The 24,391-nt window shown below is 43.7% G+C and overlaps 1 pseudogene; it reads left to right on the top strand.

Annotated features, from left to right (window-relative positions):
- Window positions 1-22,079: 22,079 nt before the first annotated feature.
- On the top strand, window positions 22,080-23,780 carry LOC100595751 (annotated as a pseudogene).
- The last annotated feature ends 611 nt before the right edge of the window (window positions 23,781-24,391 follow it).

Below are 24,391 nucleotides of genomic sequence, written 5' to 3'. Positions count from 1 at the left end.
TGACATCTCACTTCCCAGTAGACCCCTGATAAGCTGCAGAACTGCAGGCCCCTTCTGGAATGGAGCTAAGGGCGATGAGAACATCGTGTGTTCTCCTCTGGAGGCTGGGGACACAGGGAGCCTATGGCCGGGGCCTGCTGCTTAGCTGGAAGCTTCTGAAGGCAGGATGACTCAGTGGAGCAGGCCCTGATGCAAGAGGAACAGGACTCATTTGCACTCATAACTATCTCTCAAAAATATTATAAAACTGTGTCTCCTAAACTTCAGCTCTCTCTGCAGTAAATTTAAACTGTTGCAACATTGTTGCGGGTGATTTACTGGGGTGGTAAGCTTTTGTATGTTTTTTGGGAGGTTCCTTTTACATTTCTACTACCTTTGCTATCATTTTTAAGGAGTTACTCAGATGACAGAATGTTAAGCGCTGATAGTGGCTAACAAGGGAGGCTGCAGAAACTTATGCTGGGATCTTTAAAACCGTGATCAACTGCCATCTGTTTTGGGGGTTTTAAGTTGAGCCCAGCATGCGTCAAGGGGCTAGGTGGGTCACCACTCAAGTCTCCTCCATCTTCCTAATTCCAGGATACGAGAGGAAACAGATGCACGCTGGGGAGAGTAATGAGAAAGAGCAACTCTGCTTTCCTTTTCTCCAACAACAGAAACAGTGAATATTAACTCCCCAAATCCCTGTGTAACACTGAGTACCCAGCCAAAGAAGTTTCCTTTGAAATTGCATCTGTCCGTCTAAGAGGGTCTACAAAGCCTGCATTTTAACGCTGAACTAATTCCAGTTACTTGAGCTGCTGTTGCTGCTAAAAGATGTTTGAAGAGGAGGAGGAAAAGCCATCTTGATATGATAAGGATTTGTCACTTGCTGCAAAGAAGGCACAGGATTTTTTTTTTTCCCTGTAAAAGGGGTAGTCAGAGTTGGGAGCTTGTCCCTGTCTTCTTGGCCCAGATTCCCAGAGGAAACACAAACAGACTTTTTCAGGTCACAGGTTTCTCTGCATCAGGTGGCTCCGGAGTCTCGCTCAGTTTCTATAAATCAGGCCATTTCTCTCCAACTTATGAGCCTCCCAGCACTGGACATTCTGGAAATCCAAATGAAATTGACAAATTCGGTTGATGTCATAGCAAATTCAATGCACCTTGCTCTCTCCAGGCTGATCTCAAATCACTGGATTGAGAAGAGCTAAAATCTACCTTTTGTTTTTAAAAATTAGACTGTATAAACCGATTTAAAAAAAAAAACACAGGAATAGATATTATTTAAGATTTTCTATTCCCTGCACCCCCCACCCCCACCTCCGCTGCCAGATTTTTGTGGCCATCACCTTTTCATGACCAATTTTATTCCCACAGTGCAAGCAGAAGGTTTGCAGTTTTGTGATGCCTTTTAGCTTTTTAGTGCAACGTCATGATCAGTCAAGACGTCCAGATAAATTACTTAACAGAGAGGCAGTAGACATACTGCTCACATAACCACCCAGCCGAGAAAGTCTTCCTTCACTCACTCTCTTCTGTCCTGGACAGACGCATGTGGTTTACAGTTGCTCTCATTTCCATTTACCAGAAACAGATTTGCAAATGTTTTCTTTTAAACTGGATTCCCTTCTCTCCATTGTAATCTCAATAATTATGAAAAGAGAAGTATAGAAAATGAGCAGCATTGCTTTTTATCTCATCACCACTCACTGAGCACCTACTGCATACTCGCCTCCAAGCAGGCGTCCCCTCCCTAACAACAGCACAAGCAGACATTATTCATCCATTTTCACAGCTATGTAAACTAAGCTTTAGGAAGTTCAATAACTTGCCCGGGCTCATACTTCTGGTATGAAGTGGAGCTTGGCTTCCAGCCCAGCTCTGTCTGCCTCCAGCGCCTTTCTCTGCACCGTTCAGCAACGCCTGGCTACAGAACATGCCCAGTGTGGCCAAGCATTTTCCATGACTGTCCCTGGAGCACATTAATCACCTCCTGACGTGAACCTCTTTGGGAAGGTGAGCCTTTTCCAAAATCAATACTTTTCATTGTAGTTACGCAGCTATGACCTAAAAGAAAATTTTCACCATGATACTGAAAGCCACCAGCTTCACATAAACACCAAACGTGCTGTAACTGAGGAGGTGAGGGGCGAGTCCTTGTCACACATTTCCTGGAGGTCAGGTCAATCCACCTGTGAGCCCAAAATTATGCTGGCAGAAGGAAGAAGCGAGATGATTTTTAATTGTTATGAAGTGTGCTGGTAACTTAAGTTGTTCTGTATTTCCATCCTTGTTTTGAAACCAAGCTGAAGCTCTCTCTGTCTCTCTGTCTCTCTGCTTTCCCTACCAATTGGACTAAAGGTTTCTCCTCAAACAGTTTCTTCTTGGCTTCCATATGACATCAGGCCTTTCCTAAATAAAAGCAATCAATGCAGGAAAAAAAGAAGAAAAAAAATTCAAAGATAGGATGCCACTCTCTTTCACAGCGATTAGTAGTTTTATATTTCCTTCCGGTCTTGTTGATGTGGATTTAACTAGTACATATTTTTAAATGCTAAAAATTGTATGTATTTCTTTTTATACCTCACATTATATCATAAACATATATGTTTCTATATAACCTTTATATGACTAATTACATCATAAACATATTTGTATGTTTCTATATAACCTTTACTCATTTAACAACTGTATAATATTCCTTCAAGTTGATATACCCCAGTTTCTTAAACTATTTCTCTTATGTTAAGGGTTTGTAGTGTTTCCCTAATATTAGTAATGTTTTGTTCTCACCTAGGTCTTAGAAAAAAAAATAAGTACTGTTAATAAACTTTTTTGGTGTATATACCCTTTTCCCTTTCGCTGGAATTTTTATTTAAGCTAAATTGTCAGAAGTATAATTACAGGGCCAAGAGATTTGAATATTTTATGTTTGATCTTTCTTACATCCTGAACACATACATATTATTTTCAACATTCTTCCTGTCATCTTCTAAGCATAATCTGGGAGAAACAGTCAATTCATTTCTTCATTTCTCTCACCCTTGACTGGGCATTGGATTACAGTAGAGCTTGCTCACCCTCAAAGCTGCTGCCAATTTCTTCCTTCCTTTCCTCCTCTCCTCTCCTCTCCTCTCCTCTCCTCTCCTCTCCTCTCCTCTCCTCTCCTCTCCTCTCCTTCTCCTCTCCTCTCCTCTCTTCTCCTCTCCTTTCTTCCTGCCTTCTCTACTCTTCTCTTCTTACCTTTTCTTTCTGACAGGGTCTTGCTCTGTTGCTCAGGCTGGAATACAGTTGTACAATCATAGCTCACTCCAGCCTCAACCTCCCAGGCTCAAGGGACCCTCCCAATTCAACCTCCTGAGTAGTTAGGACTACAGGTGCACAGCAACACACCCAGCTAATTTTTGTATTTTTTGTAGAGACAAGGACCCACTATGTTGACCAGGCTAGACTCAAACTTCTGGGCTCAAGTGATCCTCCAGCCTCAGCCTCCCAAAGTGCTGGGATTATAGGTGTGAGCCATTGCGCCTGGCCAGCTGCTGCCAATTTTTGAATGTAAGCTAGACTTCTTGAAAATTCCCTATGTTTCCCGTATAAATAGAAGGCCAGAAAGATTTTTAAAAAATTACTACTCAGTGCTGGCAAGGGTACAAGGAAATAGGCACTAATAAATTTCAGTGAGTATAGACTGGTACAATCTTTCTGGAAGGCAATTTGGTAGTATGTGGGAATGCATTTAAAATGTATATATGCTTTAGGCCAGGCGCAGTGACTCACATCTGTAATCCCAGCACTTTGGGAGATCAAAGCAGGTGGATCACCTGAGGTCAAGAGTTAGCGATCAGCCTGGCCAACGTGGCAAAACCCCATCTCTACTAAAAATATAAAATTAGCCAGGCATGATGGTGGGTGCCTGTAATCCCAGCTACTCAGGAGGCTGAGGCAGGAGAATCGCTTGAATCTGGGAGGCAGAGGTTGCTGAGCAGAGCTGAGAGCACATCACTGCACTATAACCTGGGCAACAGAGAGAGACTCCGTCTCAAAAAATAAAATGAAATAAATAAAATAAAACGTACATATGCTTTAGTCCAACCATTCTATTTTAATAATTTATCATAAGAAGGAAAGTCAAGGTAGGTACAAATATTTGCTACAAGCATATTCTTTTTAGCAATCCTTATAATAGCAAAAATAAAAACAAATTTAATCCAACAAAAGGGGACTGGCTTAAGAAATTATGACACATCTGTATAATGGGTACCATGCAACCATTTAAATTTAAAATTATAATTGCAGATGACAAGATATATTAGTCACATAAACACAGGCTCATAATATATGTAATGAAAAAAGTCATACAATAGCACTTATTATATTATCTATTTGTGTAAAATATATATACCTAGATAGGAGTATGATATGCTCCAGTTAACAGTACTTGTATCTCGATGGTGGAATCATTGGTGGTGAATAGTTTTGCCTTTTTATCTTTTATACCACAGGTATTTTGTGTTTCTAATAAGAAAGAAAGCTTATTTTTTTCTCATTTATAACAGTTTCAAAAGCTTACAAGTGCACAAAAATGTTTCCTGCCGCCTCCACCAAGATGGAACAGGCACAAGAAGAACTGATCTGCGTCATCCTCTAGATTCTGTGTGCACTTCCTGATCCATGCCTCCAAATAACAAGGGTTACAAGGATGCAGCAATGAATGTAGGCAAAATCCTTTCTATAGCTAATTCAAAATACCAGTAACCCTAGTCTAGCAAAGGAAGTGAGAATGCCCCAACCACTCTAATCAGGGCCATGGACAGTTCTCCCAGCAGAAGTAATGAGGGCCTCCTCTTGAGTCAAGAAGATACTATCTTCCCTCTGAATCCACAAAATGAATCCACGAAAGCTCTAATAGCTAATTTTTCCTTTCATTAAAATAAAACAGGTGGTACAGTAAGTAAAGAGCTTATCAACTGCACATTAAACTAGAGGTAACGGGTACTGTACTCTCTGTGTTAGGTTTTCTATTGCTGTGTAACAAATGACCCCAAAACACAGTAGCTTGCCACAGCAAATGTGTGTGATCTCTCACAGCATCTGAGGGTCTGGAAACTAGTAAGGTGGGGCTGACTCAGGGGCTCTCACAAGGTTGCTGTCAAGTCAGGGCGGCAGTCACCTGAAGGCTTGACTGGGCTGGAGGAGCCACTTCCAAGTGTGCTCACAGTGTCCATGGCTTCAGGCCCTCACTGGCTGTTGGCTAGAGTCCCCATGGCCTCTCCATAGACTGTCTGCATGTCCTTTTGACATGATAGCTGGCTTGAGAATTAGTGATCTGATAGATGAGGGGAGAGAGAGAGGGAGACGGAGAACATGAGAACGAATCCTAAAAATAAACTCCACTGGGTTCTGCTGTATCACATAGATCAACCTTGCCACAACGTGGGAAGGGACTACACCATGGGTGAACACCAAGAGGTGGGGACCATCACAGGCCATCTTGAAGGTCACTGACCACATTCCCCAATCAAAGGCCTGCCTCACCAACACAGCCCACCACCATTACCTCAGCCAGAGAACTGGGGACTCAGGAACTTAAAGCCATCTCAAAGAAATACAGTTGGGAGACCATGGCTGCAAATGAGTGCACGAAAGCTCTGATAGCTAATTTTTCCTTTCATTAAAATAAAACAGGTGGTACAGTAAGTAAAAGAGCTTATCAATTGCACATTAAACTAGAGGAAATGGGTACTGTATAATTAATTTCCATTTCATTGTGCTTTGCTTACTAGAAACTTTCAGATTTCCCTGGCAGCAGTTTCAAGGAGATTCTGATAAACTTATTTTGCTTAGATGCAGACACTGTGCACACTAAGAAGGCTTTTTCTCTGTGTCTGGTCCTATGTACAGCGTTAGCGTGGCTGTCATAGATTTGCTCTGAGTCTTGCTCTGGCTATTGTCCTAAAGGCACAATTTTGGCCAAATGTAGTTTACTACTTGGTTAAGGGGAAGTGATGTGGGGAGAAATTACAGTCCCGCAAGGCCTAACATCGAGAGATTTAAAGCTTTAACAACTGCCCATGCCTACTTCATTCCAGAGCTCATCAGAGAACACCCAGCATAGGACCTGGGCTCTGCGGGCCCTCCCACCTCCCTTAGCTCCTGTGCCACCCAGCCCTTGCAGTACAAGCTGTACCTGTTGTCAACCTCCACTCACCACACCTACCCCAAGCGCAGACCACATTAACCTCCATGGCCACAGCTTCCTCTTCACCTCTTTTTGCCCTTTCTAGCTTCCAGCTAACTAAAAAAATTATTACCAACAAGGTCAACTGACAGTCTCCATATACTTGCCTCTAAATTTTGGAAAGTAATTGCTGTAATTTGATTATGGTTTATTTGACCCCAATAAATTTCATATTGAAATTTGATCCCCAATGTGGTGATGTTAGGAGGTGGGGCTTAATAGGAAGTATTTTGGGTCATAGAGGCAGATCCCTCATGAATGGCTTGGTGCTGACTTCTTGGTAACGAGTGAGATCTCATTTTCTTAGTTCCCGGAGGGGCTAGTTGTTAAATAAAAAGCCCAGTACCTCTCCTCTCTCTCTTGCTCTCTCTCTCACCCCGTGATCTCTACATACGAGCTTCCCTTTGCCTCTTGCCATGAATAGAAGCACCCTGAGGCCCTCCCCAGAGGCAGATGCTGGTGCCATGCTTCTTGTACAGCCTGCAGAACTGTGAGCCAAATAAATCTCTTTTCCTCATAAATTACCCAGTCTCAGATATTTCTTTACAGCAACACAAATGGACCAAGACAGTAACCGAAGGTATCAGGTGAAGTGGAGTGGAAGAATTCATGTGACTTTTTATATTTTTCCAGTGACTTAGTAAGGTCGCTTAACCTCAGGGATGACAGAAGAATATTTTCTAGACCTGTTAAGTAAATGAAGAGTTGGGGAAGGATAAATTTAAGTCTACTAGCCCTGTTTGACAAAATAAAAAGTTGGCAGCTCTATGATGTTCTCCCCACCCCCATCCCATCCAAAAAAATCATAATAATCTGGTCTGTGAAATCATACAGTTAGGAGACCCCCAGCTGAAGTCACGAATGTTATCGTATTGTTCATATGGTTAGTTCCGTGACTGCTGTCCTGCCTCTTGAGGTCAGAATATGAAGTAATGCCTGTCAACACAAAGATGTCCACATTGTCACTACATACTGTGCTGTATTTGCATTAGGAGGCTTGGGCCAAGTAACAAGAGATGGAGAAGAATCTTATGTGTCTGATACAGAGTGTATTCCGAAGTGGAAGAAGGGTTGTATTGTGGGGAAAGTTTACCTGCTTAAAGATTTGACACTGACTGGGGTAAGTCCAAGGGACCCAGTGGCGAACTCCCCTATCCTGGTCAACTTGATACAGGTGGCAGCTGGATAATGTGGTATATAAACCCTGTATTACTCAGGACACTCCCAGTAGCCTAGTGGCAAAAGCTGAACTCAGGCTAGTTTAGATAACAGGGTCAGGGGTTGAAGTCAAGGATTTGAATGCCATCAGAATTCTTCTCTCCATCTTTTTTTTTTTTTTTTTGAGACACAGTCTCACTCTGTCCCCCAGGCTGGAGTGCAGTGGCATGATCTCAGCTCACTGCAGCCTCTGCCTCCTGGGTTCAAGTGATTCTCATGTCTCAGCCTCCCTCCTGAGTAGCTGGGATTACAGGCATGCGCCACCACACCTGCCTAATTTTTTTGTATTTTTGTAGAGACAGGGTTTCACCATGTTGGCCAAGCTGTTCTCAAACTCCTGGCCTCAAGTGATCCGCCCACCTCGGCCTCCAAAAGTGCTGAGATTACAGGCGTGAACCACCACACCCAGCCTCCCCATCATAATCTCTGCTTTTCTCTTTGCATGTAGATTTCATTCTCTCCTCCTACAGAGGGCTTTCTTCACAGACCAGTAGACATGGCAGCCCACCTCACCGGGGAAACAGCCGAATGACTCTGTGACCAAGGAAGAAAGGATTCTTCTGCTAGGTCCAGCTAGGAGAACCCTGGTTTAGGACTCTGCTGGGTGCCAGGTCCATCCCTACACTAATTCCCATAGCCAAGAGGCCAGCCGTGTTACTAAAAGATGGAGCAGAAACGCAAGACAACAGCCCCTAAAAGCACAAGGACCTAGAGCTGGACAGCCTTTGGTTCAAACCACTCACTAGCTGTGTCTTTGTGAAACTTACTTTGACTTTCTAGGCTTTACTCTCTTTATCTGAAAAACAGGGATAATACTAATACTAACCACAAATTGTCATTGTGAAAATAATTTAAATGTGCCAATATGTATAGAATACTAAATTTCATATCTTACACATAATAAATGCTCAAAATGTCCATTGTCTATTTGGGCAATTATTAAAGCTTTGTTATCTTCTCAACACAGAGACCAAATGACAGTACCTGATCTTCTCCTTTGTAACCGAATGGTGCAGCCTTCTGGTTTCAACACTCCCCTATTTCTACAGCCAGACTGGAGTTCTGTTGGATAATTAGGTTGGTGCAAAAGTAACTGTGGTTTGTGTAATTACATTTATTTATTTATTATTTAGTTTTTTTTTTGAGATGGAGTCTCACTCTGTTGCCCAGGCTGCAGTGCAATGGTGTGATCTCAGCTCACTGCAGCCTCCACCTCCTGAGTTCAAGTGAGTCTCATGCCTCGGCCTCCCGAGTAGCTGGGATTACAGGTGCCTGCCACCACACCTGGCTAATTTTTGTATTTTTAGTAGAGACGGGGTTTCATCATGTTGGCCAGGCTGGTTTCGAACTCCTGACCTCAGGTGATCCACCCGCCTCAGCCGCCCAAAGTGCTGGGATTACAGGCGTGACCCACCGTGCCTGGCCGCGCAATTACTTTTAATCACTTTAATTGCAATGAAAAGTAACTAGGTAGGTCTTTGGTATTAATACCATAAGATGCTAGCAAATCACACGTGCAAGAAGGTGTGAGGGGGTCAACAAAGGTAAAAACCAGAATCATACAATTCAGGACTTCAAATAATTCATTGATATTTCAGATAAAACTGTACCCTCCACATAGCTATATAGAGGCAGAAAATATAACTTGGTGTTCAAGATTGTGTTGTCATGAAAAGATAGAACATTGGATTTGCAGACAAACAAGTTGGCCTCAGCTACTGTTGGTTTGCTTTAAGGCCTCTGCTTTATCCATCAGTAAAACAGAAATAATGATGTTCCCCCTCAATTCCCACACTGAGGTTTGGTAAGACTTAATGAGGCACTGTTGGTAAAATGCTTTGAGCTCATCTCATGAAGGGCTGTATGTAGGCACTTGGTCTTATTACACAGACATTTCATGGTCATATATGTTTAGAGTAAGATGTTGCTTGGAACCACTTCAGAGAATTGCTAAGAAACACAGATGTATTAAATGGTATCTTCTTAAAAACTGAGATTAGCCAGGCACAGTGGGTCACACCTGTAATCCTGTCACTTTGGGAAGCTGAGGTGGGTGGATTACCTGAGGTCAGGAGTTTGAGACCAGCCTGGCCAACACGGTGAAACCCTGTCTCTATGAAAGATACAAAAACTAGCCCGACGTGGTGGCAGGCGCCTTTAATCCCAGCTACTTGGGAGGCTGAGACAGGAGAATTGCTTGAACCCAGGTGGTGGAGGTTGCAGTGGGCCGAGATCGTGCTCAGCCTGTGCGACAGAGTGAAACTCCATCTCAAAAACAAAAATCCCAAAAAACAAAAAAAGCTGAGATTAAATGGGAACTGGAAGGTTGATACTGTTACTACCTTGTCCTAGCAACTGTATTGCTAGCAACTGTGTTGCTGGGACAAGGCAGTAACTGTATCAATCTCCTCCTGCCCAATCGTGGTGACACCACTTTTCTTTGACCACCTGTGGATACTGATGACCTCGCCTCACCTCATTTTATTTTAACCCTTTTATTTATCCCTCATGTCAAGCATCATCTCATTCTACTGAGGTGTCATCTTTTCTTCACTACAGTTTGAGAGCTACAATTAGACAATGTGAATTTTGGATGGATTACCAATGTGTTAACAATATGTGAGGAGAGGTAACTGTATGCTATAGAGAAATAAATTTAAAAACAATTGATTAATATACTAAAAAGATAAGAAAACCATTACAAAGGCATAAACCCAGTGGTGCGTTAGGGCCAACTGACACTGACTTTTGAGAACTGATTGTTAAATTGTCGGGAATTTTGCTAGCTGGTTGTTGCACATAGCTATTTAAAAGACTAAGCTATATAGGCTTACAATTTTTAAAATTATGTTAAAAATAAAGTTAATAAAGGCCAGGTGGGGTGGCTCACGCCTATAATCCCAGCATTTTGGGAGGCCAAGACAGGCGGGTCACCTGAGGTCAGGAGTTTGAGACCAGCCTGGCCAACATAGTGAAATCCTGTCTCTACTACAAATACAAAAATTAGCCAGGCATGGTGGCAGGTGCCTGTAATCTCAGCTACTCAGGAGGCTGAGGCATGAGAATCGCTTAAACTGGGAGGCAGAGGTTGCAGTGAGCCGAGATCGCACCACTGCATTCCAGCCTGGACAACAGAGAGAAACTCCATCTCAATAAATAAATAAAGCTAATAAAATCTCAATACTCGTCACTTCATAATATTTTTATAATTATATATTCTGTTGAGGTTACTTTTTTCTATTGTTCATGTCTACTGTATGTGTATAATGGAAATATTACACAGATGCTTCTTGACTTACGATAAACTCATTTTAAGTTGAAAAGATCATAAATCAGGCCAGGCACGGTGGCTCACACCTGTAATCTTGGCACCTTGAGAGGCTGAGGCATGTGGATCACCTGAGGTCAGGAGTTCAAGACCAGCCTGACTACTACAGTGAAACCCTGTCTCTACTAAAAATACAACAATTATCTGCGTATGGTGGCAGGTGCCTGTAGTCCCAGGTACTCAGGAGGCTGAGACAAAAGATTGCTTGAACCCAGGAGGCGAAGGTTGCATTTGAGCCGAGATTGTGCCACTGCACTCCAGCCTGAGTGATGGAGCAAGACTCCATCTCAAAAAAGAAAGTAAGAGAGAAAGAAAGGAAGGAAGGAAGGAAGGAAGGAAGGAAGGAAGGAAGGAAAGAAAGTATCATACACCAGAAAGTCACTTAATACACCTAACCTACTGAACATCAGAGCTTAGCCTAACCTACCTTAAACGAGCTCAGAACACTTACATTAGCCTACAGTTGGGCAAAATCATGTAACATATAGCTTATTTTATAATAAAGTGTTGAATATCTCATGTGATTTCCTGAATACTGTACTGAAGTACTGTTTCTACTGAATGTGTATCACTTTCACACCATCGTAAAGTCAAAAAATCGTTAAGTGGAACCATTTTAAGCCAGAAACCATCTGGATAATGGTGTGCTACTTTGCTTTTCTTTCCAACTGCATGTTCAGGGATGTCCTTTTGGTGCCTTGAAATTAGTCACATTAGGAATATTTACACCACAGAAATTGGACTGCTACCACTCAGGGTTCCTCCCTTCCCCGCAAGAGCTGTTTTGTCAAGCACTTACCAGCACACCACTGCCTAGACCCATAAGTATAAAGAGAAAATAGGAACAGAGACAACAGTAGATAAAAATGTTAACAATGTTATGGAAATAAAAAAAAAAGCAGATGAATGGAAGCAACTAATTTAGCAGAGAAGATAAAGCTGTAGCCTAAGCTCAAAGGGAGAGAAATCTGTAAGAAGTAAATCAGCTGCACCACAGAATCTTAGAAAAAGCAGAAATTGGTTCCCTCTGTGCAGAACATGAGTGCAGGTGTGCTGAAAACAAATGTGTTGAGAATTTGTACATGGAGCTATAAGAGTCCACATTTATTTCCATCCCTATGTACGCCTATGCACAGCTGCACTGTCACACCACTGTCCCTGCCCAGCCTCGGGAGGAAAGGTTGAATCCGAGAGGGACTGGACTCAAGGACACCAGGCACAACCGAGACCCAGCATGTGACACACCATAGAAACGGAATTAAAAGACACTCTGTGCTTTATCGTCGTCGTTGTTTTGTCTTGCTGTCACCCAGGCTAAAGTACAGTGGCATGATCGTGCCTCCCCGCAGCTTCGAATTCCTGAGTAGCTGGGACCATGGGAACATGCCAACATGCCCAGCTACTTTTCGTACTTTGCAGAGACAGGGTCTCACTATGTTGCCCAGGCCGGTCTTGAACTCCTGGTCTCAAGCAGACCTCCTGCCTCAGCCTCCCAAGTGGCTGGGACTCCTGAGTGAGCCACTGCACCTAGCTGCACTCTGGATTATAGGACACCACAGCCTCCTTCCGCCTCTTAGATCCCAGAATGCTGGCAATGAGGGTTCTACCCCATGGGCAGAAGATTCGAGGATTCATCATTAGGGAAGCTGACCAGTCGGAGAAAAAAGACTTATAGAGAATGACCTAGTGGGTTCCTTAATGAAACATCCAGGTCTCCACTGAATCACCTGACAATGAGCCCACTGGTTGACAAGCTTCACTCACGCACATGTCACTTGAGTGTCAACAGTAAATCACCAGACATTTGAAGAAAGCCCCTAACATGAAGAAAAATTATTCCTGAAGTTGAGTTCTATGCCCAGACAAGTGCAAGGGACATTTACAAGGTCTCCAAATATTTAGCTGCCACAAACCCTTTCTCAGGAAGCTACTAGAGGATGTGCTCCAATAAAACAAAGAATTAACCAACCAAAAGATACAAGCTCTAGGAAACAGGGAATCTAACACAGGAGAGAAGGAAAAATGATTTCCAGGAGGATGCTGAAATCTGGGCTGTAATTACAGTGGACCTGAGGAGAAACCAGCCTGAGTTTGAAGCAGAAGGATAGTTCCCGGAGGATGTCTGCACAGGAAGAGAAATGCAATGACAAGATTACTAGTGTGTTCACCACATTGAGGAGAGCTTGGGAATGAATTACTCATAAATGCCAAAAAAAAAACCCTATGAATTAAAAAAGACAAGGCAATTATTAACTCCCGAGGAGAAAAGATATACATGAGCAGAAATGTAAATGCAGTACACTGCAGACAGTATTTACATAGGCAAAATAATACAAATACTGACCAGGGATTTTATCAGAAGATGTGCTATCCTGTAATTTGTAATGTTCTAAAATGCACATATTTTTCCCATTTTAACATTTTGGAAATCAGAACACATTTTTTAGTCAATGCAATGAGAAAGTGTTGCATCATAGTTTACTTGCATCATAGTTACTCTACTTGCACTTCTCTTCTTTTGTAGTACCTCATAAAATAATGGCAAACCTTATAATCAAAGGCATGCATCTAAAATAGGAAGAAATACAGGAACTCTGTTCCTTAGTGAGGAACAAGTACGTCCTGGGGGGGAGGAGGAAAAAGCTACCTCTTCATCTTCCAGTAAGTCAGGAGATCGTTTCTAAAGTTTAGAAAGATACAACTCTATAAGCACATCATTTGGAATGATTGCTGCAAATATCAGGAGTCATAGACAGTGGCTGACTCTGGGCAGCAGTACCTGAAGGCAAGAATGGGTGGGGCAGGAGGCTACAAGGCTATGAATTTTTACTAAAGCTTGTAAATAGCTGAATTTTAAAACTATATATATGGATTAGAAGTAAAAATAATATGTAGAAATAGGCCGGGCACAGTGGCTCACGCCTGTAATCCCAGCATTTTGGGAGGCTGAGGAGGGCAGATCATTTGAGGCCGGCAGTTCCAGACCAGCCTGGCAAACATGGTGAAACCTATCTCTACTAAAAAATACAACAACAAAAAAAATTAGTGTAGTGGCGTGCGCCCGTAACCCCAGCTACTCAGGAGGCTGAGACACAAGAATTGCTTGAACCTGGGAAGCGGAGGTTGCAGTGAGTGGAGATTGCGCCACTGCACTCCAACCTGGGAGAGAGAGGGAGACTCTGTCTCAAAAAGGAAAAATAAAGGGCAAAAAATAATATGTATAAACATAAAAATAATGAAATAAAGCTTTGCCATGTCAAGCGTCATCAGAACAGAAGTTTTCAGACTGAGACAACCAGCAGGGATTTTCATGGGCTTCTCTGTCAAGACCGGCCTTAGCCAGCGCATGCTGTCATCCCCGGTTGGGTTTGCAGAAGCAGGCATCCTGGGCAACCAGATCTCCTGGGCAACATGTACATGGCCTCCCATGGCGCCTCTTGCCTCCCATCTTAGACAATTCGCTGCCGGATTTCTCACTCCCAGGAGATTAGATAGCTGGGCTTCAGGGAAAGTGGAAACCGCAGCTCGCACAACACATTTTTCTAATGTCTTGTTACTGGGAGCCCTCAAGAATGAGAAAGGAAGCTGGCGGTTGGGCAGGTGTGGAGTTTTTTTCACTTAGACATCTGTTAGTGGTTCTGGAAGCCCACCCCTCCTGTTTTACAGGCGAAGAGCTCTGGATTCCTGATGCAATGAGGCATCCATTCTGACAGTGTGTTCCAGCTGCGAGGCAGTGGGGGCGGAAATGTACACGGTATCCTGGAACCAGAGGGTGATAAAGGGAGAGGAAGATTCCTCCTGATAAAGCAAGAACTGCTTGCTCCTCATATCAGAACTGCACATGAGTTACTGCAGGCGAAGAGGCCACCCCACCATACACTGGGACATTTGTGCACGGCCTGGCTCTGGATGGGAGAATTTTGCAATTCTGCAAACAAGTCTTTTGCTTGCAATTCTGCCTGGGATCTGCACGAGGCTGGCATGATTTGGAATAAGCATTTAGGGAGTGCCAGGCACCCTGAGAGGCCAGCAGGACCACCGGCTGCTAACCCCACCAGGGCTGACTTTCAGCTGCTGTGAAAGGCTGCAGCCACACCTTGTGCTCACATAGAAATGCTTCCACACTGGGTGGTAAGCAGCCCAGGCCCTGGCCCCTGCCCTGGAGCCCCGACACCTCCCCACCATCCTGCAACCAAACGGGGGCATGTATGGCCCAGCAGGGGGCCTCCAGGAGCTGACTCTGGAGGCCCTGCAGTGACAGGTCTGCTGGGTCAGGCCTGCCCGTTAAACATTTTAAATATCCCCCCCTGCAACCAGATCTATCAGTGAGTGGCCCGAAGGCCCAACTTCTAGCAGAAACCTCTCCACCTTCCTCTCCTGGCCTCCTTTCTCCCTGGCCCAGTGTTTGCCGGTTCAGAACACCAGAGAGTATCTCTCCTCGTAAAATGTATTTTCCTATGAGCAAGAAGAGAAGCCCTTTTCTTATTCCCTGGGGGACCCTGGTGCTCCAGCCTACAAGGAAATGCTCCTATGTGCTCTCGCTTCTGCTTCCTTGTTTATCCTGAGCCATTAGGTTAAAATGGCCAGGGAGAGCATCCTAAAAGGGGAAAATAAAGTTACCAGAGGCTGACAAGCAGCCTCCCGGACGTGTGCCGACTGCAGGAAAGAGCCAGGCCTGGGCGACGTGCATATCCTAGGCTGGCTGGGGGCATCTGATACCCGAATTTTGTAACCGGGGCTGCCAGTGGCCCTCTTCACCTCTTCCTTCCTGCCTCTCAGCTGCCACTCTGAGCATCTAGACCCTGCAGAACAGAGATTCCCCAAGGTATAAGGCCCAGGCCACGGATGCCCTCGGCCCTAAGGATACACTGAACTCCTTCTATGCAGCCATAGGGAGGGGACTTGTCTTTCCCCAACATGAGAAGCTTAACTGGTCTCTTACCCTTTGGTAGAGGCAGGCCCAGTTGTGGCCAATGAAAACAAAGGGGTCCCCCAGTGTTGCTGCCTAACCTAGGGTCTTATGGGGAGGAGGTGGGGCCTTGGAACTCACCAATATGCATGATGATCTGGCAAAATCATCCAGTCAGTTTCCTCTATCTCGATAGAAAACATTTTCCAATCTTTCCATATTGTAAGACTTGGGATAATTTAGCAAAGGATCTCTTTCGGTTTTGTCTTTATATGAAATCAGTGGCAGGCTGCACAGTGGAAAGGGTCCATGAAGTAAGGACTCAGAACACCATTAAATATTTTATTTAATTATTTTTTAGAGACAGGGTCTCACTTTGTCACAACTGGCATGCAGTGGCATGGTGGTAGCTCAGTCAGCTGGGCATGGTGACGCACACCTGTAGTCCCAGCTACTTGAGAGGCTGAGGTGGGAGGATGGCTTGAGCCCAGTAGTTCAAAGCTGCAGTAAGGGTACTGCACTCCAGCCTGGGTAACAAAGCGAGACTCTGTCTCTTAAATTAAAAATGGCCAAGAGCAGTGGCTCACGCCTGTAGCTCCAGGCCTCTGGGAGGCTGAGGCAGGCAGATTGCTTGAGCCCAGGAGCTAGAGACCAGCCTGGGCAACATGGCAAAACCCTGTCTCTACAAAAAGTACAAAAATTTAGCCAGACACGGTGGTGTATGCCTGTAGTCCCACGTACTCAGGAGGCTGAGGTGGGAGGATGGCTTGAACCCAGGAGGTTGAGGCTGCTGTGAGCTGTGATCGCACACTCCACACCAGCCTAAGTGACAAATGCAGACCCTGTCTCAAAAAAATAAATAAAAACTTTCTGTAGTGATAAAGTCTCACTATGTTGACCAGGCTGGGCTCAAACTCCTGGCCTCAAGTGATCCTCTTGATTCAGCTTCCCAAACTGCTGGGATTACAGGCGTGAGCCACTGTGCCAGGCCTAATTTTTTTATTTTTGGAAATGGGAGTCTCACTATGTTGCTCAGGCTGGTCTCAAACTCTTGGCCTCAAGTGATCCTCCTGCCTTGGCCTCCCAAAGTGCTAGGATTACAGGCACGAGCCACTGTGCCCAGCCCCAAATCCTTAAACTCTCTGGCCAAGGCTTTCTCCTGAAATGAGAAAAATAATTCCTGAATACCTAACTTAAAGCACTGTGATAAGTAACAAATGTAATGCAGTTTGTAAAAAATGCCTTGAGAATTATAAAGTAGCCATGTAAATGTAGGAGATTCTGGTTTTTCTCTTTTATTCTAGCAAACTAGTCCCTTTAGGGGGATGCTTATGCACTGCACAGCTTAGCAAAGCTGGTGTCTGCATGCTTAGCCTCCCCTCCATCCCAGCCCAGCCCACACTCCCTATTCACCGCTTCCAGATGCTCCCACTACTGCTTGGGACAGGGCCTTCCAGGGCAGTGCTGCCTCTGCAGATGTTCCTCTCCCTGATATCACTCGCCATCTCTCATGGTACATGGGCCTCAGTGCACTGAGTACACCCTCATCTTGCTGCAGCACAGCCCATGGTTTTGGGTCTGGAGGGGACAGGAGACCAGATGGCCAGGGACGGAAGCATTGATGTAAAGAACTGTGTTTGTTTAACCTGTAGAAGATGGGGTATAAAGGGCCCATGGTAGAAGTTTGCAAATGCATGCTGTTACAGAAGAAAGATTAGAGGTGTTCTGCACAGCTTTATGAAGTAGAACCAGGTGGACCCTGTGCTAGGATTTAAGAGGGCAGGTTTTTAAAGAAGTTTTTAAAATGATACATGCACAGAGTTTAAAAAAAATTGCGATATATACATGCAGCCAGGCATGGTGGCTCATGTCTGTAATCTCAGCACTTTGGGAGGCTGAAGTGGGCAGATCACTTGAGCCCAGGAGTTTGAGACTAGCCTGGGCCACATGGCAAAACCTCATCTCTACAAAAACTACAAAAATTAGCAGCGTGTGGTGGCACGTACTTGTGATCCCGGCTACTTGGGAGGCTGAGGTGTGAGGATCACTTGAGCATGGGGAGGTCGAGGCTGCAGTGAGCTGTGATGGCACCACTGCACTCCAGCCTAGGTGACAGAGCAAGACTCTGTCTAAAAAAGAAAAAAAAATATATATATATATACACACACACACATACATGCATATAAACACACATACATATATACATACATGTATAAACCTAAAATTCTTCCTTCTACCCCTGAAACCGGTTACCATAGATGCCCTCAGCAGAGGCAAACAGTTACCAGTATCTTTCCATATACAACCTAAGCATATGTTCATGTATCTCCTTTTTTTCTATCACATAAATGGAATTATTCTCTACATATTATTTAGCTAGTCTCTCTTTCTCACAAATCAACATGAATTTTAGATTTTTCCCTGTCAGTGCATGAGAATGGTTTAATTTTTTTAACAGCCTCTTGGTTTCTCACAGTACAGATATTCCATAATTTATTTCCTCAGTCCCCTGGTCAAACGTTTAAATTATTTCCAGCCCTTTGCTGCAATGAATATCTTTGTACACATGTCTTTGAGCCCATGGGAACTATATCTGTAGGATAAATTGTTAGAGGTAGAATGCTGGTCAAAGGGTATGTGCATTTTAAATTTTGATAGATATGGCCAAATTGTGAGTAGATTTTAGCCTACAGTAAGAAAGAATTTTAGCAACCAAAACCACTCAAGTGGTATTGTGGACGACTTTAGGAGGCTGTGAGTTTCAGAAAGGAATCAAGACCAGGCTACAAATCAATTTGTCAGAAATGCCACTGGGTATATTCAAGCATTGTAAACACACTGATCACAAAAGGCCCTTCCAACTCTGATACCCTAGCTTCCTTTTTATTTATTTTTATGTTTTAAGTGACAAAAAAGTATGTATTTATCATGTACAATGTGATGTTTTGAAATATGTATACTCTAGTTTCCTAATCACAGGTATCACCGTAGAGACTCAGTATGTATTTATTAAATATTGTTCAGAGATAAAGTAAGATGTCATGTCATTCCCACTGGAAGGTGTATAGAAGGAAGTGGGTCAATGCAACACATCCCAAAAGAAGTCCTCTGGTGAAGCAGCGCTGTCACATAAGGCACTCCGCACGGCGGGCTTGCACCACGTAGGGCCTGGGCAGGTGGTTAGGGGTACAGAGGAGTCCTTTCCTGTTCTCCCCATCATCACTCACATTGCCCATACCCTTTGACCAGCATTCTACCTCTAACAATTTATCCTACAGATATAGTTCCCATGGGCTCAAAGACATGTCACATTCAGAAAAGTGCTCTTTGGCAGATGTGTTCAAATAGGGAGTGCAGTTTCTGGCCCTGAATCACCATGATTATTAGGTCAGCATCTTCAGCAGCAGGGCCATGGCGCCCAAGTGTGTTGTGATCCATTGTGAGGAGAGCGCTTATTGCTAAAGGTACCTGAGCATCCGAGGTTTCCCAGAAATGGGAAGTTCCCTACCTTACAACTCAGTTCATTTCATTCCTTGGAAAGATCTTACATATAATGGGATAAAATCTGTTCCTCTTTAATCTGTTCCTGTTTCTTGATTTTAGGTCTTCCTTTCACAACCAGTGAATACAGAATTGTCCTCCATCTACATTCTAAGCCTCACAGAGCCTGAGGGCTGCAATTAGATGCCAACTTGGTCTTCTCTTCTTTGGGTTCGATCACTTCCGTTCTCTCAACCTTGCTTGTGTGTCATGTTTTTCAGATATTTGCATCTTAATTGCTGTTTTCGAACCTATCCCTTCTCACTCCAAGCAGTCAAAAGTCTCTGAAAGTGTGTTGCCCAGAACTCGGCCCGATCTTGACCAGGAAGGAGTAGGGTGGAATCATCTCCCTGTTTTTCTGTGCGCCTTTCTAAAATCAGCATCCCGGAGATCCCTTGCTTTGGCCTGTCAAGCAAACCCTCCCACTTTTTTGGGTAAAAGCACTGTGATTTCTCATTAGAGAGCTGTTCTTCCTTATTCTGAGAAGTCTTGGTTCTCCCTGCCCCTCCTACTCAGAGGACGGTAGCACACAGAACCCAGTTTAAGCCTTAAGATTCTGGCTTCCTGAGTCTTGAGCATTTGGAAGAAAAATGTAACAGAAAACAGTGGAACAGAGAAGTTCTGATGACACCATTTCGGGACCGGGTTGTGAGGGGTGTTCTCTTTTTCCTGCAGCATGGTTCTTCAGCATGCAACAACTATTCCATACCTTTCCAGAAAAATCCCTTTTCTGATTTAGAGTCCATTTCAGCTGCTTGCAACCGAAGAACTCTGACCCAGATTACCCTGTCCTGTCCCAGTCCCCACTAGAAGTTCACTGTGGACCAGACACTCCTAAATCTATTTCACACGTGTTGCCATTGAACCACAAGTCACAATCCTGCACTTGGAAAGCTGATCTGGGACAAGAACACAGCCTTTGTTTTGGGCTATCCCAGTCGTGTCCCAAATTCATGACTGGAGATTGTGGATCCCTCTTCTTAGTTCACATCCATTGGTTTCCTGTCACCTATTGGGCAACTCGCCATCAAGCTCTCCCATCAAGTCACTGCCAAAAGTGTTAGTAGCTAATTACAGCTCATGGGTATCAGCTACTTCTGTCAGTGTGCCAGCCTCCAAGGCAGGGAAATCAGCGTTCACAGAGCTTATCTAACTGGCCAATAAGGGATGGAGCCAAGTCAAACCCAAGTCTGTCATCCCCAAAGCCAGGGCATTGGAAGGAGAAATCCTCTAAGGGGTCCCTGCCCACAAGAGACCTAGGGGAGAGGTTGCATCTTACATGGTTCCTGAAGACCTGGGAACAAAGGGGGTTGAGGAACCATATGAAGCCAGTGCCCAGATGCAAAAGGCCCAACCTCAGACTCCATGGGCTAATTAACGGAGCAGTAGAGCTAAAGTGTTGAGGTGGGAGACAGGATGGCAGAGGATAAGAGGCACAAGATTTCCAGCAAGACAAAGACCTGGGTTTGGAAGGATCCTCCAACCTAGGCTTCATTCGGCATCCTGGGTATTGACATTGATATATTGATGCACCGTTGGCATCTCTCAGATTCAGAGGTTGCAGGAAAGATGCCCCGCCTTCTCACGGTGCCCCTCACCCCACCTGATCTCTCCTCAATCCCTTGCTTTGCTCCAATAAGGATGTATTTTAGGGTAGGGAATTAACAACATAAGAAATTCCATGTGTGGGCTGGGTGCAGTGGCTCACGCCTGTAATCCCCACATTTTGGGAGGCCGAGGCGGGCGGATCACAAGATCAAGAGATTGAGACCATCCTGGCCAACATGGTGAAACCCCGTCTCTACTAAAAATACAAAAATTAGCTGGGTGTGGTGGCGCACACCTGTAGTCCCAGCTACTCAAGTGGCTGAGGCAGGTGAATCGCTTGAACCCGGGAGGTGGAGGTTGCAGCGAGCTGAGATCGCACCACCTCACTGCAACCTGGCAACAGAGTGAGACTCCGTCTCAAAAAAAAAAAAAAAAAAAAAAGAAAGAAAGAAATTTGTTGTGTCCAGAGAAAACGCAAACATTGTGGGATAATGGAAATTATAATAAAATAAATTTAGATGTTGCTTTTGTTGAAGATTTTTTTTTCTCACCCTGATTTGGTAGTTTAAGATTCTAATTTTATAACCTTGGTCACTGGGAGAACCTTGACTGATTCCTATCATTTTAAACAGACTTTTATAGTCACAGCATCTAGAGAGAGTACATTTCCTCTTCTTTTTCAACATATCACATTTCTTGGCAGAAATAGCTAGCAGAAAGCACCAAAATGTTTATAATGAGGATAAAATCAAAATTTCGCACATCAGATTTCTCTTTTAGATTATTTCTTCCTGTTAAATCTCTCCCTATTTTAACTTTATTTTAGTGGCTAACAATTTAACATTTACTTTGACACTGTTCAATCATCTTATAGGATTTTATTGTCAAAGGACATTGGCTCTGGGGTTAAAAGTTTCTAAACTGAAAGGACTTTGCCGGCATAATCATGAAGAAGCTTGGCTGGGTTCAGCTAGTTGTCCTCTCCCACTTGAATTCCAAGGGTGAACTCCAGAATGGCCTTCCTGCTTTCTCAGCCTCCACTTAACTTGACTTCTCTCTAAGATTTTCCTGTTTAAAACTGTACACTGTGCTCTTGATTCTAATGTAAAGCTAGTTTGTAGGCCAGACTCAGTGTCTCATGCCTGCAATCTCAGCTCTTTGGGAGACTGAGGTGAGCCTCAAGACCAGCTTGAGCAATGTAGTGAGACCCTCGTCTCTACAAAAAAATATTTTAAAAATTAGCCAGGCATGGTCGCCGAGGCAGCCTAGCCTCGCGCCCCGCCCGTTGCTGCAGCTCTCCCGCCTTCCGGCCGCCGTCGCTGGGACCAGCCGCTCGGGGCCGGGCTGATACAGCCGCTTCGCCGTGCCCCCGCCCGCGACCATGGCCTCCTCCGAGATGGCGCGGCACCTGCTCTTTCAGTCTCACATGGCAACGAAAACAACTTGTATGTCTTCACAAGGATCAGATGATGAACAGAGAAAAAGAGAAAACATTCGTTCGTTGACTATGTCTGGCCGTGTTGGTTTTGAGAGTTTGCCTGATCAGCTGGTGAACAGATCCATTCAGCAAGGTTTCTGCTTTAATATTCTCTGTGTGGGGGAAACTGGAATTGGAAAATCAACACTGATTGACACATTGTTTAATACTAATTTTGAAGACTATGGATCCTCACATTTTTGCCCAAATGTTAAACTTAAAGCTCAGACATACGAACTCCAGGAAAGTAATGTTCAATTGAAATTGACCATTGTGAATACAGTGTGGGATTTGGTGACCAAATAAATAAAGAAGAGAGCTACCAACCGATAGTTGACTACATAGATGATCAGTTTGAGGCCTATTTCCAAGAAGAACTGAAGATTAAGCGTTCTCTCTTTACCTACCATGATTCTCGCATCCATGTGTGCCTCTACTTCATCTCACCGACAGGCCACTCTCTGAAGACACTTGATCTCTTAACCGTGAAGAACCTTGACAGCAAGGTAAACATTATACCAGTGATTGCCAAAGCAGATACGGTTTCTAAAACTGAATTACAGAAGTTTAAGATCAAGCTCATGAGTGAATTGGTCAGCAATGGCGTCCAGATATACCAGTCCCCAACGGATGATGACACTATTGCTAAGGTCAACGCTGCAATGAATGGACAGTTGCCGTTTGCTGTTGTGGGAAGTACGGATGAGGTAAAAGTCGGAAACGAGATGGTCAAAGCTCGCCAGTACCCTTGGGGTGTTGTACAAGTGGAAAACGAAAACCACTATACTTTGTAAAGCTGCAGGAAATGCTCATTTGTACAAATATGGAGGACCTGCGAGAGCAGACCCTTACCAGGCACTATGAGCTTTACAGGCGCTGCAAACTGGAGGAAATGGGCTTTACAGATGTGGGCCCAGAAAACAAGCTGGTCAGTCTTCAAGAGACCTATGAAGCCAAAAGACGTGAGTTCCATGGTGAACGTCAGAGGAAGGAAGAAGAAATGAAGCAGATGTTTGTTGTGCAGTGAGAAAAGGAGAAAGAAGCCATATTGAAAGAAGCTGAGAGAGCTACAGGCCAAATTTGAGCACCTTAAGAGACTTCACCAAGAAGAGAGAATGAAGCTTGACGAAAAGAGAAGACTTTTGGAAGAAGAAATAATTGCTTTCTCTAAAAAGAAAGCTACCTCCGAGATATTTCACAGCCAGTCCTTTCTGGCAACAGGCAGCAACCTGAGGAAGGACAATGACCGTAAGAACTCCAATTTTCTGTAAAACAGAAGTTCCAGAGCACAGAAGGTCATCATCACAAGCGAACTTTATTAAAAAAAAAAAACTGGAAATGTGCTTTGATTTTGCTGTTTTTATTTGTTTTATCACTTCTATATTTGGTGAACGGCCACAGTTACTGATATTTGTGGAAAAGTACTTTCAAGTACAAGGTCAATACGTAAGCCAGAGTGAATGATACTACAAGTTGGGCATCTCTAATTCAAAATCTGAAATTCAGAAGCTTCAAAATCTGAATCTGTTTGAGCACTGACTTGACCCCACAAGTGGAAAATTCCCCACCTGACACCTTTGCTTTCTGATGGTTTGGTTTAAATAAGATTTTGTTTCTTACACAAAATTATTAAAAATGTTGTATAAATTACTTTCAGGCTATATGTATAAGGTGGATGTGAAACATGAATTATGTAATTAGAGTCGGGTCCCATTGTGTATACGCAGATATTCCATAACCTGAACTCCAGAACACTTCTGGTCCCTAGCATTTTGGATAAGGGATACTCAGCTTATACCTATATATTCATATATATTCGCTGTTGTTAGAAATTTTTAAGTTGCTGTTTCGTGATGAATCTAAATCTTTTCTCTTGCTACCAAGCTATTGTCACTGCAGTGCATTATACCAAAGAGCAAAGTGTCAGTGCCATTGAAAATACAGAACCCATTAATATCGTGGCTATCTGATTACATTTATATTCCAAGATGAATCTTTTTTACATATACTAAAAATTTTGGGGAATACGTTTTGGGATGTATTATAGAGCTGAAACTCTAACCTCTTAATAGTTTTATAGAACTTAAAAATTTTTGATATAGTTACCCAATTGGTGATACGATCTTAAGCTTTTGTGTCAGATTATTTAAT

This window comes from Nomascus leucogenys, chromosome 9 (genome assembly GCF_006542625.1).
Source record: "Nomascus leucogenys isolate Asia chromosome 9, Asia_NLE_v1, whole genome shotgun sequence".
NCBI lineage: Eukaryota > Metazoa > Chordata > Mammalia > Primates > Hylobatidae > Nomascus > Nomascus leucogenys.
The sequence above is the reverse complement of the archived record's forward strand: the minus strand, read 5'-3'. Positions and strand labels throughout refer to the sequence as shown.